Source organism: Meriones unguiculatus, chromosome 2 (assembly GCF_030254825.1).
Source record: "Meriones unguiculatus strain TT.TT164.6M chromosome 2, Bangor_MerUng_6.1, whole genome shotgun sequence".
Taxonomy (NCBI): domain Eukaryota; kingdom Metazoa; phylum Chordata; class Mammalia; order Rodentia; family Muridae; genus Meriones; species Meriones unguiculatus.
The window spans coordinates 134011686-134024265 of record NC_083350.1 but is presented as its reverse complement, the minus strand read 5'-3'; the positions used below and the strand labels follow the sequence as shown (position 1 = coordinate 134024265).

The 12580-nt window shown below is 35.9% G+C and overlaps 1 protein-coding gene across 2 annotated transcripts in view; it reads left to right on the top strand.

Moving 5' to 3' along the window:
- Window positions 1-12580, top strand: part of Naaladl2 (N-acetylated alpha-linked acidic dipeptidase like 2) — a 1327651-nt gene that overhangs the window by 255542 nt on the left and 1059529 nt on the right. For both annotated transcript variants that reach the window (XM_060378133.1, XM_060378134.1), the window contains one exon: window positions 8451-8550. The gene's annotated coding sequence lies outside the window, so the exon portion shown is untranslated. The remainder of the gene's footprint in view (window positions 1-8450; window positions 8551-12580) is intronic.

The window sequence follows — 12580 nt, the reverse complement described above, 5'->3', positions numbered from 1 at the left end:
CTGTTGATGATCCATTGTGACCAGTTTTAAATGTCAACTGGATATAACCGTATATAATTCAAGAAAAGAGCCTCAACTAAGAATTACCTGCATCAGAAGAGCTTGTAGGCATATTTATGGGGAATTGTCTTGATTGTTAAATGGTGTAGAAAGTCATAGTCCATTGGGACACCCCAGATTGGACACTGTAGTGTACAAGAGTGAAGAAACCTGGTGAGCAAGTAAGGAATCATGCATTTATTCTGTCTTTTGTCTTGACTTTGGATACTATGCTTCTTGAGTGCCTGCCTTTGCTTCTCTCAGTGATATACTGTAACCTAGAAATGTAATCTATATCAACCCTTCCTCTCCTGTGCTGCTTTCTGTTGTAGCATTTTATCGCAGCAACAGAAATGAAACTAAAACAGCTACTGCACCTAATGATTTTTCTAGAACATCTATGAGTAATTAAACAAGATTTAGCTATGCTAAATTTACAAGCACACATATATGCCATTTAATTTAATTTTTCTTTGAACTTTGTGTTTTGAGTGGGCTGTATAGTAGATTTGCGAACTCATTTTATTTCATTGCCTTCCTCTTTTTTTGAAAAGGAATGTGTGAATTATTTTGGTAGATAAAACTAAGGAGACCCTTCATAGGACTTCCATCTTCTATCTCTTAATTTATGTGAAATGATGTCAGGTACACATGCAGAAAAGCATAGCTCACTTAAGACACTCCACTAGTACTGAATCCTCTGTCCCATTCTGGACAACAGAAGCTCTTGTCTGATTGTAAGTGATGCAGTTGGAGACACTTTTTTTGATGGAGGATGGTTTTGTAGGTTAATGGACTTGCCACAAAATGTTGCTAACATTTACCCCTATTTTCCCATCCCTTAAGCCTTCATAGCATTGTTCTTAACTATTCTATATAGCTGACCTAACTACTTTTACCTCCTCAACTTATGACATTCATGACCTTTTGTTCTCCTAGTGAGACACTGATATTCCCAAGTATGAATAATTTCAGAAAGAGGCAAATTTTTCATCTCTACAGGGGCTAAAAGTTTCTGCATAGAGAGAGAGAGTTATGCATTCTTCTTTTTGGACATGGTTTATGTTGTCTACAAGTGTACTGAGTTACATAGGCATTTTCTTTTTATTTAAATATGTAAACTGAAAAGTCTAGCAAATCTTTTAAACAGTGATTATTTGTTAAACTCATAGTTGTAAGCTGTTTCCTCCATTTCCTATTATCCTAAGACATAGCAGGTTGGAGTACTTATTATGCTTTTCGAAGGTTTGCTGCAAAATTTAAAAAGTAACCTATGTGTGAATTAAATAAAATAATATTTATTAAACATATAGAAGCCTTCTGTCACTTTTCAAAGTTGAAGAAATGCTTAGAATATGGTGTAAAAATAATGATTTTTATGTCAGGGAAATAATGTGAACTTTAAAAAGCTATCAGTGAGTATTTTATTCTTATTGATTGACATGTTTCTTTTAGCCTGTAAGTAGAAAATCTTTAACAGATATTACTCTTTATTACCTGATACAGCTGCTAAAATATGTGATTCAAAACACAGTATCTTGAGAATTAGAAGTGCTACTTAGTGGTAGAGTGATCAGCTTTTATGTGTAAGAGAGGCCCTGGCTTTATTCCAGGTTTCAGGATCAAAATGTGTAAAGGATTTTTAATTCAGCAACATGGTTGCTCTTATCAAATCCAAAGACCTTCTAGGTCTCTGTGATTTGACAGGATTGCTGACACAACCTTAGTACATACCTTTAATCCCTAATTATGAAGGTGAAGTTAGTTGGCAGAAGGAAGCTTCCATGTTTGCAAGGGACATCTAATTGTAGGGCACACAGCGAAAAATAAGAGAAGAATTTGAAAAATTAGGATATGTCCAGCTCTCAGGAAAAGATAGAGAAAAAGGAAAGGACTTGGGAGACAAGGGAAGAGAGAGAGAGAAGAGAGAGAAAGCAGTTTTATAAAAACAGGTTGAAGAGAGAACAAACTAGACATATCTGAAAACAGAATGTGCCAGAGAATGAGAAGGAACCAGAATATTAGAACAGATTGCTAGAGTAAGTTTGAGGCTAAGTAGAGCAATCAAGACAGTAGTGAGAAAAGCCAGTTTGAATTAGTTATCTTGGAGAGGACTTTTGAGCCAGACAGCTGAGTTGAACCAGCTGGCCAGAGTTCAGAAAAAACTACAATGGTTGAGCTTATTCAGCAGTAAATCCCAGAGGCTGAAAACATTCTAGGCCTAGATTTGATTGTAAGGAGGCTTAGAAGCTTCACAAAATATGCCTAGATTAAGAGAGTGAAGCAGTAAGCTTTAGAGATGACAATTGCAGCTGGTGAATAAAAGTTACTTTGCATATCTGTCTGTCTATCTCTATCTATCATCTATCATTGATCTATCAACAAATCATTTATCCATGCTCTATCAATCATTTGTCTTAATCAAACAATGGATTGTATATCTATCAACCATCTATATTTATCTTAAATCATCTATGTATTATCTCTCTATTACCTGCCAATCATCCATCTGGCTATTATCATCTATTTATCTAACCATCTATCAATTATCACCTAATTATATCTAGAAATTATAATCTATCTTTCTATCTGTATGTCTGTCTGTCTGTGATCTGTCTGTCTGTGTGTTTGTCTATTTATCTATCTAATCACCTATAATTTCAACAAGGCAATAGACTTTCAAGAAGAAATACTTTTATTGTTTTTGTCTCTTTTTAACTACTTGCCATCAATTGACAGTTTATAATCCCATTAGATCACAGTCATAGCTATTTGTTCTAGTCTGTACTTTAGAACAGAACAAATAAAAAGGAGAACTCACTGACACCTCTGAATACAGTATTTTGTGAAAACTCTGTGTAATTATTATGTGTCGTGTAATTAAAATGTTATATTTTTCCCGGTGAGTGTTAACTACTTATTCCACAGACTTGGTAGCAATTATTCTCTCTTCCTGCCATCCAAGTGTCATGGCAGGCCCTATCTGGCCACTGCAGTGACTCGAAGTGGGCAACACACGATAGAGCAAATGCTTGATTAGCTGTATGCTGCACTGGGTACCTTTGCCACTTCCTCCGTGTTTCCTGCTGAGAATCATTGAACAGAGTTGGTCTTGACAGGCAGTACTATGGAAATTGCAAATTATCTGTTCTATGTCTTTGACAGTTTGATATACTTTGGGACTGGATTTACACTTTGTCTCTTCTGCCCTCACTGGAGGCTCTGTACCGGCCCCCACATCTCAGGGACTTCTTTCGCAGTAGGTACAAGATATCACATTTCAGAGAAAGTGAGACGTAATTAGTATCTTTTAATTACTTAGAATGCTTGTGAAGAAACCAGCACTGTGATAACCAGATCAAGTTATTATGGCCAGGTGGTAAGAAGTGTTCTTATACTCATCCAATTAGTGGTTTCTCAAATCTCAGTGTGCATTACCGTCACCTGAAGTTTTGGTACAAGCAGAGTGTAATGAAGCCTGTCTACAGGGACTCTAGTCTGCAAGCCAGTGTAATATCTGGGGTTCTCACAGTTCCCCAGGAGGGCTGATTCTGAAGATTTAGAGAGTACCCTGAAGAACTGAAGGAGTTGATATTATATACAGCCACAGTGCTTAAGGCTGTGAAAAAAGTGAAGAAAATTTATAATGCTTATAACAATATTGGTCCATTTGTTCTCACAATTATTTTAGTATTGAAATAATCATAAAGAAGATAACTGTCTAGGGTAGAATAGGTTTCATGGACTTAGAAAGCCTAGAGAAGTCTCAGAAAGCGAAGAGAGCAACATAATAGACATGCATGATATAAAATGTTTTTCAAAAAAATGTGTGAGATATTTTTGATATACAAAAGATTATGGAAGCAGAAGTTTTAAGTCATGAATGCCACACACTGTTTATTGTTCACATTCTACACTTTTGTGTAGCTATAGGACTTGGCGACCTGGCGACATGGCTGATCAGGTCAATATATTTTCCCTGCAGGAGCTTCAAGGGTTGATCACCATATCAGAGAACCTGAGCTCCATATGCAACTATAAAGAGTTGGAATGTGTAGCTCATGGCAGCCTTCTTGTAAATGTCAAACCTAAAATGAAATTTATGTGATTAATAGCCAAGTGCTTTTATTAGATCCTTATCAGTAAAGTGGCATGAATAAAGTTGCTTAATAAAAGATATTTATATCTAATAATCTAATAAAAGTATAAATTTACAAAAATGGTTTTGATAACATTTTCATTAACCCACAAAAAAACCTTTTGAGCTGAAACACTGTTAGGTAGGATGGTTATATATATATATATTTGGCATTATAGGTTTAGGAAGTCCAAAAGTAGGGTACTAACATGCTCGTATATGACAGATCACAATCTGAATTAAATACTAAAAGGTTGCTTTTATCTGTACTATATATTTCTTCAGCAAATACACAAATGGTACATGTTTAAAAACAAAACAGAGTGCTGGAAACCTTCTGGAAGAAGAGGGAGCTAGAAAGACCTGGAGGGGACAGGGACACCACCAGGAAAACAACAGAGCTAAAATCAAAAAAACAAACCAAACCACAAACAAACAAAAAAACCAAAATCAAAACCCTGGGCCCAGGGGCACCTGCAGAGACAGATACTCCAACCAAGGACATTGCATGGAAAGGACCTAGAACCCCTGCACAGAGGAAGCCTGTTGGCTGCTCAGTTTCCAAGTGGGTTCCCTACTAAGGGAAGCAGGGGCTGTCTCTGACATGCACTCAATGGCCAGCTATTTGATCACCTCTCCCTGGAAGGAACAGCCTTGCCAGGCCACAGAGAAAGATGGTATAGCATGTCCTGATGAGAACTGATGGCTAGGGTTAGAGAGAAGGGAGGAAATCCTCCTTTATTAAGGAACTAGGGAAAGGGCAAAGGGGGAGAAGAGGGAGGTTGGGTGGGGCTGAAAAGAGATGAGGCAGGGGCTGTAGCAGGGATTAAAAGTGAATACATTGTAATAAATAAATAAAATAAAATAAAAATAAAAACAGAAAACAACTAAACCCATGACCATGAGTGTCTGCCAACATACAAAGTACCCTTCCTAACCTAAGTTTTCCCTTTTAATCTACAAGTTGGTTTAAAATGATGATCTTCTCTGACGACTGTGAAAGCTACAGACAGTATTCACATAATGGAAATACCAAGGTAAAGCATCTATAGTTTCCAGCATTTTTTTTTGAATCCCACATTTGTAGCTGATGTATGTCTAGACTAGAACCTGAAATCTATTTTTTTTGTAGAAATATTGTATCTTAACACCCAGCACGCGTAAATTAATATTTGTTTTACATATTCTGGATGCCAATGTAGTGACAGAATGAGAAAACTGAAGTAATCAATGTTATTGCCTTTGCCTTCCCCTGCTAAATAACTCTTCATACTAATGATGGCATACACGTATATGTAATATACGTGTGTATATATATATATATATATATAATGCCATATATATGGCATATATGTATATTTGACATACATATACATACATACACATATACATGTACGTATGCCTCACCTTTCTGGATGAGGCCATTTCAGAGAAAAGCAGAAAAAAACAAAGAAAGACAGGAGATTGGCAAAGAATTTTGTCTCCTCAGAGCTAAGGGAACTATGTATGGGGACCCACCATAACAAACTTGAGACTCCAATTCCAGGTCGTAGAGATTATAGACCTGGTCTTAATCTGATGAAAAACTCAGAGCTTGGGAAAGGATTGTTGAACAAGTCTCTAGAAGTCTAGTTTTCAGAGTGTAGAAATGAGTCAATAAATGTCATGTACAACCAAAAAGCTGAAATATTTTATTCAAGTGATGATCAGGTATAAAAAACAGATATTTATATAATTCACATATGAAATTTAAAAAAAGGACAGACTGACATATAAAGGCTCTCACTGAGACACTCTGATGACCTCAGTCTGATCCTTGAAGCCTGTATAAGGCAAATGGTGGGATCTAGAAAAGATCATTCTGAGTGAAGTATCCCAGAAGGAGAAAGACAAACATGGAATATACTCGCTTATATAGACCTAAAAAATATGATAAACATAATGAAATCTATACACCTAAAGAAGATAATCAAGAAAGCAGACACAGGGTATGATGATCAATCCTCATTTAGAAAGACAAATGGGATATGCATTGAATGTATGACAAGAGTCTACCGCAGAAAGCATCGGAAAGACTCTACCTAGCAGTGTTCCAAAGTAGATACTAAGACTCATAACCAAACCTTCGGCAGAGCGCAGGGAATCCTATGAAAGAAGGGGAATTTGATGTGGAAAGCATAGGAGCTCCACAAGGACCAAACATATCTGGACACGGGGTCTTTTCTGAGATGGACATTCAACCAAAAACCATGAGAGTATAAAACCTAGAACCTCTGTTTGGATGTGACCTGTGATAGCTCAGTAATCAATGGGTTTCCCATAGTAAGGGGAACAAGGACTATTTCTAACAGGAACTCAATGATTGGCTCTTTGACCTCCCCACCTCCCAAGGGAGGAGCAGTACTGTTAGGCTACAGAGGAGGACTTTGTAGCCAGTCCTGAAAATACCTGACAAAACGGAGTCATATGAAAGGGGAGGAGGTCCTCCCCTATCTGTGGACTTGGAAAGGGGCAAGGAGGAGATGAGGGAGGGAGGGTGGGATTGGGGAGGGAATGAGGGATACAGCTGGGATACAGAATTAACAAAATGTAACTAATGAGAACAAGAAAAAAAAGAAAAAAAAAGATGTAAAGAGAGAGTCAACTCCATAACTCTACAAAGTTGTCCTCTGAACTGCATATGCGCGCATACACACACACACACACACACACACACACACACACACACTAACAAACTAACAATTAAAGATATACATTTCAAATGTTTTTAAAATTTGACTTCATGAAGTCGTCAGTAGAAAGCATCTACCAAAAGTTAGGGTATGTAGAAGACAAAATTAGAAGGCAAGAATGTGGGCAATCTGTAAATGGGGTAGTGGACATTACTTGTAGTTTTTACAGATACTAGAAAAGAGTATTTTGACTGTTTTGCCACAAAGAATTGATTAATAGTTGAGGAAGTAGGTTTTGCCAACCTTGATTAAAATGTTAAACAACATTTTATGAGTGTGCATGTGTCAAAATAACATAATGGGATGATGATTATGTACAAACTTTATATGTCAAATTGATACAAATAAATATAAGTGAAAAATTGATAGGTTTTCCAATTCTTGTTTCGTACCACAGCTAATTGATAGGATATAAAGCATATATCCAGATGGCACCAGAAGATATAAAATTGAAGGCAAAGCTTTGACATTGTGTTAGTCAGGGTTTCTATTGTTGTGATAAAAACCATGAAGAAATGAAGTTTGGAGTGCAAAGGGCTTCTTTTATACTTCCAGGTAACAGTCCATCACTGAGGGAAGTCAGGGAAGGAACTCAAGCAGGGAAGGACTCGTGAGGAAGGGCTGATGCAGGGGTCATGAAAAAGTGATATTCATTGGCTTGTTAGCCATGGCTTCCTCAGCCCACCTAATAGCAACCAAAGCACCACCCCAGTGTTGATAACACACACACAGTGAGCTGGACCCCCCACATCAATCGCTAATTTAAAAAGAAATGCACTGCAGACTTTCCTGCAGGCTACCCTTATGGAGGCATTTTTTCAACTGAGAGTAATTCTACCCAAATGACCCTAATTTGTGTCAAGTAGATGTAAAACTAGTCGGAGCGGAGTTCTTAAATATTATGTGATAGTAGAGTCACTTGATGAGTGCCTGGACCCTATGATAGGAATGTTTCTAATTTTCTACCTAGCTCTGCGTCTTGCCTTTGGATTTTCATGTTAAACATTTGAGAATTAAATTTTAGAAATCTCCCAGTTGCACATGTGTTTTGGCAGAAGGGGATGGGTTTCTGTCCTAACAATGTGTAAATTCACATCACAAATCCAGTTCACTCTCCCTCTCCAAAGAGAAAATAAATTACTCCATCCAATTCTGTGTCTTTTGCTCCATCTTTTATTATGCCTAACAGTGTGTGGTGCAAGGTAAATATGCCATTAATGCTAACCCGGTTGAGGTATAGATGTAAATGTATGCATGAAATTGAAACAGGGAAGAAAAGTGTGTGTGCTTATGTAGGAATGTTTTATGTAAATTAAAAGGCTGTGTGTTAAAGATTATGTTATAGGTGTTCTTAGGTTTAAAAACCTATAGGATTTTTATACAATACAATAGAATTTTCAGCAATTGAAAGCGCTGACAAAGCAACACTTTACATGCATTAACTGTAAAATCAAATTCAGGAGACAATTGATGTATTATCTTGCAGCACTTTTAATTTAATTTGAGTACCTCTGTTTGTTCTTTTTTTTTTTTATGAACAGGAAATGAGCTTTGAGTGGTAGGTGCCTGGATGAAGAGCCTTGGGTCCAGATTGCCATCCTCCTCCAACAGCAAAGACCCATTTCACTAAGGAGCATTCAAGTAAGTACTAATTGCTTTATCAGAATGTAAGGCTTAGGCAAGATGAACTGGTGTATATCTGTGTGTGTATATATCTGTGTACCTACAGGTGCTAATTCTGAAAGCAGAATAGGGCAAACAACATTATATATCATATTTCTATATACTTCAATTTCTGTTATGTATGTTCTGGACTTGAGCACATGTTCTTTAGATAGTGTTATACATACTTTAATTTCCGTTTGTCTCCTAAAATTGGTTCAATTTCTTTGCCTTTGTGTGTACCAATCATTTTATATATTTATAAATGTTGTAACTAATTAAATCCAACTTTTTGTTTAAACTGATATGATAATTTCATCAAAAATTTACAGTGTCATTTTTCCCTCAAGGCAATTTGGATGTGTGTGTGTGTGTGTGTGTGTTTCCTCAACATATCTATTTCTTTAGCTGTTGATCATTTATTTGCTTTTGTGTAATTTATAGGATATTTTTATTATCTACTAACTACAACTTATAACCACTATCTAACATAAATGTGTATGTTTGTATGTATGATATTTATATGACATTTGTGATAATATATGTATATTATCAATATATATATATATATATTACTTTTACATTTTCTGTGGGTTCATGGACTTTGGGGCATATTTCCCCACATATGATTATATGCAGATTGTGAAGTTCCATTTGAAGACATGTCAAAATGAAAATTTGTGTTTCTTCCTAGAATAGTTCATTCTCTGTGTGAGGGAAGTTTCAATTGTGTGATTTAAGTAATGTTTTAGAGCCCATTTTGTCCTCTAACTTTAGATGGTTGTTTGAGTTGACTCCATATAAAATTTTGTGTAAGTGGATAAAGCAAAGTTTCCAGAAACAGCAGAGACCTGAAAACAGACCCACCCTGGCTACCAACAAGCCTCAGAAGCCTGGATGAATGAGTATTTAGCCATTCCAAGTATTCTATTCCCAAATCTATGAATTAAATAAAATCGGATATGTGATGTATGTGAGCCTTAAAGGATGTCAAAGGCTAAAACAGATAATTCAGATGTTTGAAGTGTCATGTGGACAAATGTATCCGTTGTGAAGACATTGAGATTACTTTTATATTCGTTCATCTACTCGTCCATTCTGCATTTATGTGTGTATGTGCACATACACACGTGTACACACGTGTAGAGACACACATGTACACACGTGTAGAGACACACATGTGCCATGGGTATGAGTGGAGCTCAGAAGACATCTTTGGAGTTGGCTCTCTCCTTTTACCTGTTGGATGCAGTAGTGAAAGACAGGTTTTAGACCTGGGAGAAACACCTCTGCTGGTTGAGCCATCCTGCCAGCCCATGATTTCTTTTCTTCAAGTGAGAACTGTCTAGGTCTGAGTATAGTCATCTTTCAGTTTCTCATTTTAAAGAGTCAAATGGTGACTGTGCTTGGTGAGCACACACACAGCATCACACATGTGGGAATCAAAAGTCACTGTGTGAGGATCTGTTCTCTCCTTCCACAGTGTGGGACTTACGGATGAAATGCAGGTCCTCAACCCTGGTACTTTGACCTTTACGTACTAAACTCACTTGTTAGCACAAGATTTCAACTTTTTAAAATAAAAAGAAACAAGTTGGAAAAGCAGCTAAGGGGGGTTGTAAGAAAAATTGAATTTGAGTTTCATTGACTTAGATTTTAGAATTAATCAGTTTTAAGCTCTTTTTCAATTCATCGCTTGGCCATAAAATTTATTATGTAAAACATGTATCATTGCTCAACTATGTGTTGAGCTCATTTGGGCTCCTTTTTATTACCTAAAAACAAGTTTTGAAAAGAATGTTTGGGCTGACTCTCTAATTTGAGTAGTAGAAATGAGGACAAGGCAAATCTTAATAATAAAATGCACATTAACAGATTTACCAGTATAATAATTTTCGAGGTGTTTTCTTTTGACACTTAGCAGTGGTAACTGTGAATGCAAAACAGAGGCTATGAATCAAACCCAGCCTGCAAATTACTGTCTAGCAGATACTTGTTTAATTAGTACTCTCCCTGAGAAATCGTGTGGCTCACTGAAGAAAAAAATACCTACTTGAGAGTAGTTTTATGATTCTGTAACATGTACTAAAAACAAAAGTTTGTTAATATAAATATCAATCAATATTTAAATTAAAATATATCATATAGAATAAAACCAGTATATTTAAGTTAATTTCTTTGTACCACTTTTTTAACTTCATCAGCTGTAATTATCTCTTTTATTTTTTACAGCAATAGCATATGTTTATTTATTATAACCCATTTCTGTCTTGCTAACCTAAATTTTATTGGAAAACAGTGTGCATTTCATCAGGAGCTGATGGTAATTAGGCAACAGGACTAGTGAAAGAAGGAAAGTAAGCCAAGACGATATATTCAGGAAGTCTATTCTATTTCATTTAGTTTAATGAAAATAAGAATCTATGTCTATAAGAAATCGAAGCCAAGACAATATGGACTCCCGTGTGCTATCCTTACAATTACTGGGAGAATCAGGACAGGATGAGACTTTTATATTGCTTGTTGGATCTTTCTAACATCTTTGTCTAACCTTTGGGCCTCATATAGCTTTGCACTTCATGACCACACGTTAATAGACAGTTACTTCAGGTTTAATCTGTTTTTTCTGTCAGCAGGGGCCACTAAAGTGTACTGCATATGGCAGCCAGTTTCTGAATTGCAAGAAATAGTGTCATTGTTTGTGATATATATTTTTATGATATTTTATTAGGAGTTCATTGTATTACATTAGAGTCCTTCCATGCTGCAATAGTTTGGCTGTCTTTTTCTCTGATAGTCAATTGAGAACATGAAAACTCAGATGTTAATAGGAACTGGCTTTCTCTATAACCCTTTACACTTCTCTTTGCAAAATTGTCACATTTTAAATCTTGACCTTCTATTTAATCTTGTGAAGATTTTATGCATTACACAAAATTGTTGTAAGTGTAAACCAGTTATACTTAAAGGAAAGAACACTATACAAAGAGGCTTTCTGTTTATTTATCCTTATATTTTGTGATCTTGCTTAAGAAAAGGAATTTAGAACAAATAAAGCAAAATCATGATTAAATGATTTTCAATTCACTTAAGTAAATTGCTAAAGCACATATCCAATAATTTGGTGAGGCATAAAATATAAACAAAGTATCTTTTTATACCAGAGGAGCTAATGACTGCAACTTGTGTTCCTTTTTGTAGCTTTATTATTAACATAAAAGTACAGTGGTCCAAGCATCAACATGTAGGTGCTTGGAGGTCACATTCATAGCAAGAGATGTATCAGAGGATCTGGAGTTAGGGGCCTTCTGGAGTGATTCCTTCAAGCTGTGGAGGATGTTTTCATACCACTTACCACAAGGCTACTATTACTTCACATTCATTAGCCATGATTTTCAAATAAAGTATTTGATTAAAATCAAAGCATTATTCTTTTAATAACACAGAAATGAATGTTTGAAAAAAATTTAAAGTATATGACAGATTTTAAAATACTGTAGCTCTTGTATAAATATGGCAGACGTTTGACATTTTAGTAAAATGCTCTTATTCTTTTTTAATTGTTTAATTTTATTTTTTTATTATTAGTTACATTTTATTAACTCTGTATCCCAGCTGTATCCCGCTCCCTCATTCCCTCTCAAACCCTTCCTCCCTCCCTCATCTACTCCCTGCCCCTTCTTATTATCAAAATATAAAGTAGCATGATGCAATAAAGTTGAGATATTCAGGAAGAACCCCAAAATAAGAGTAGTAAAAGTTTACCTGGGACTCAGTCGAATTGAACTGAGTCCCAGTTCAATTAGACTTCATTGTAGGAAACGGTGACACACTACAAAGGTTCCTAGGAGCCACACACTAGCATATAAAGCAATGCTTGGTTTGGTTGGAGTAGGTATTTTATGCTGTCTTAGATTCACAATGCTTCCCAGGTCTATTCAAGCTTGCCAGAAGCAATTATCAGTTTTTATTTTTCTTGAGATCTTGCTACCCTGCTTATGAAATGCAA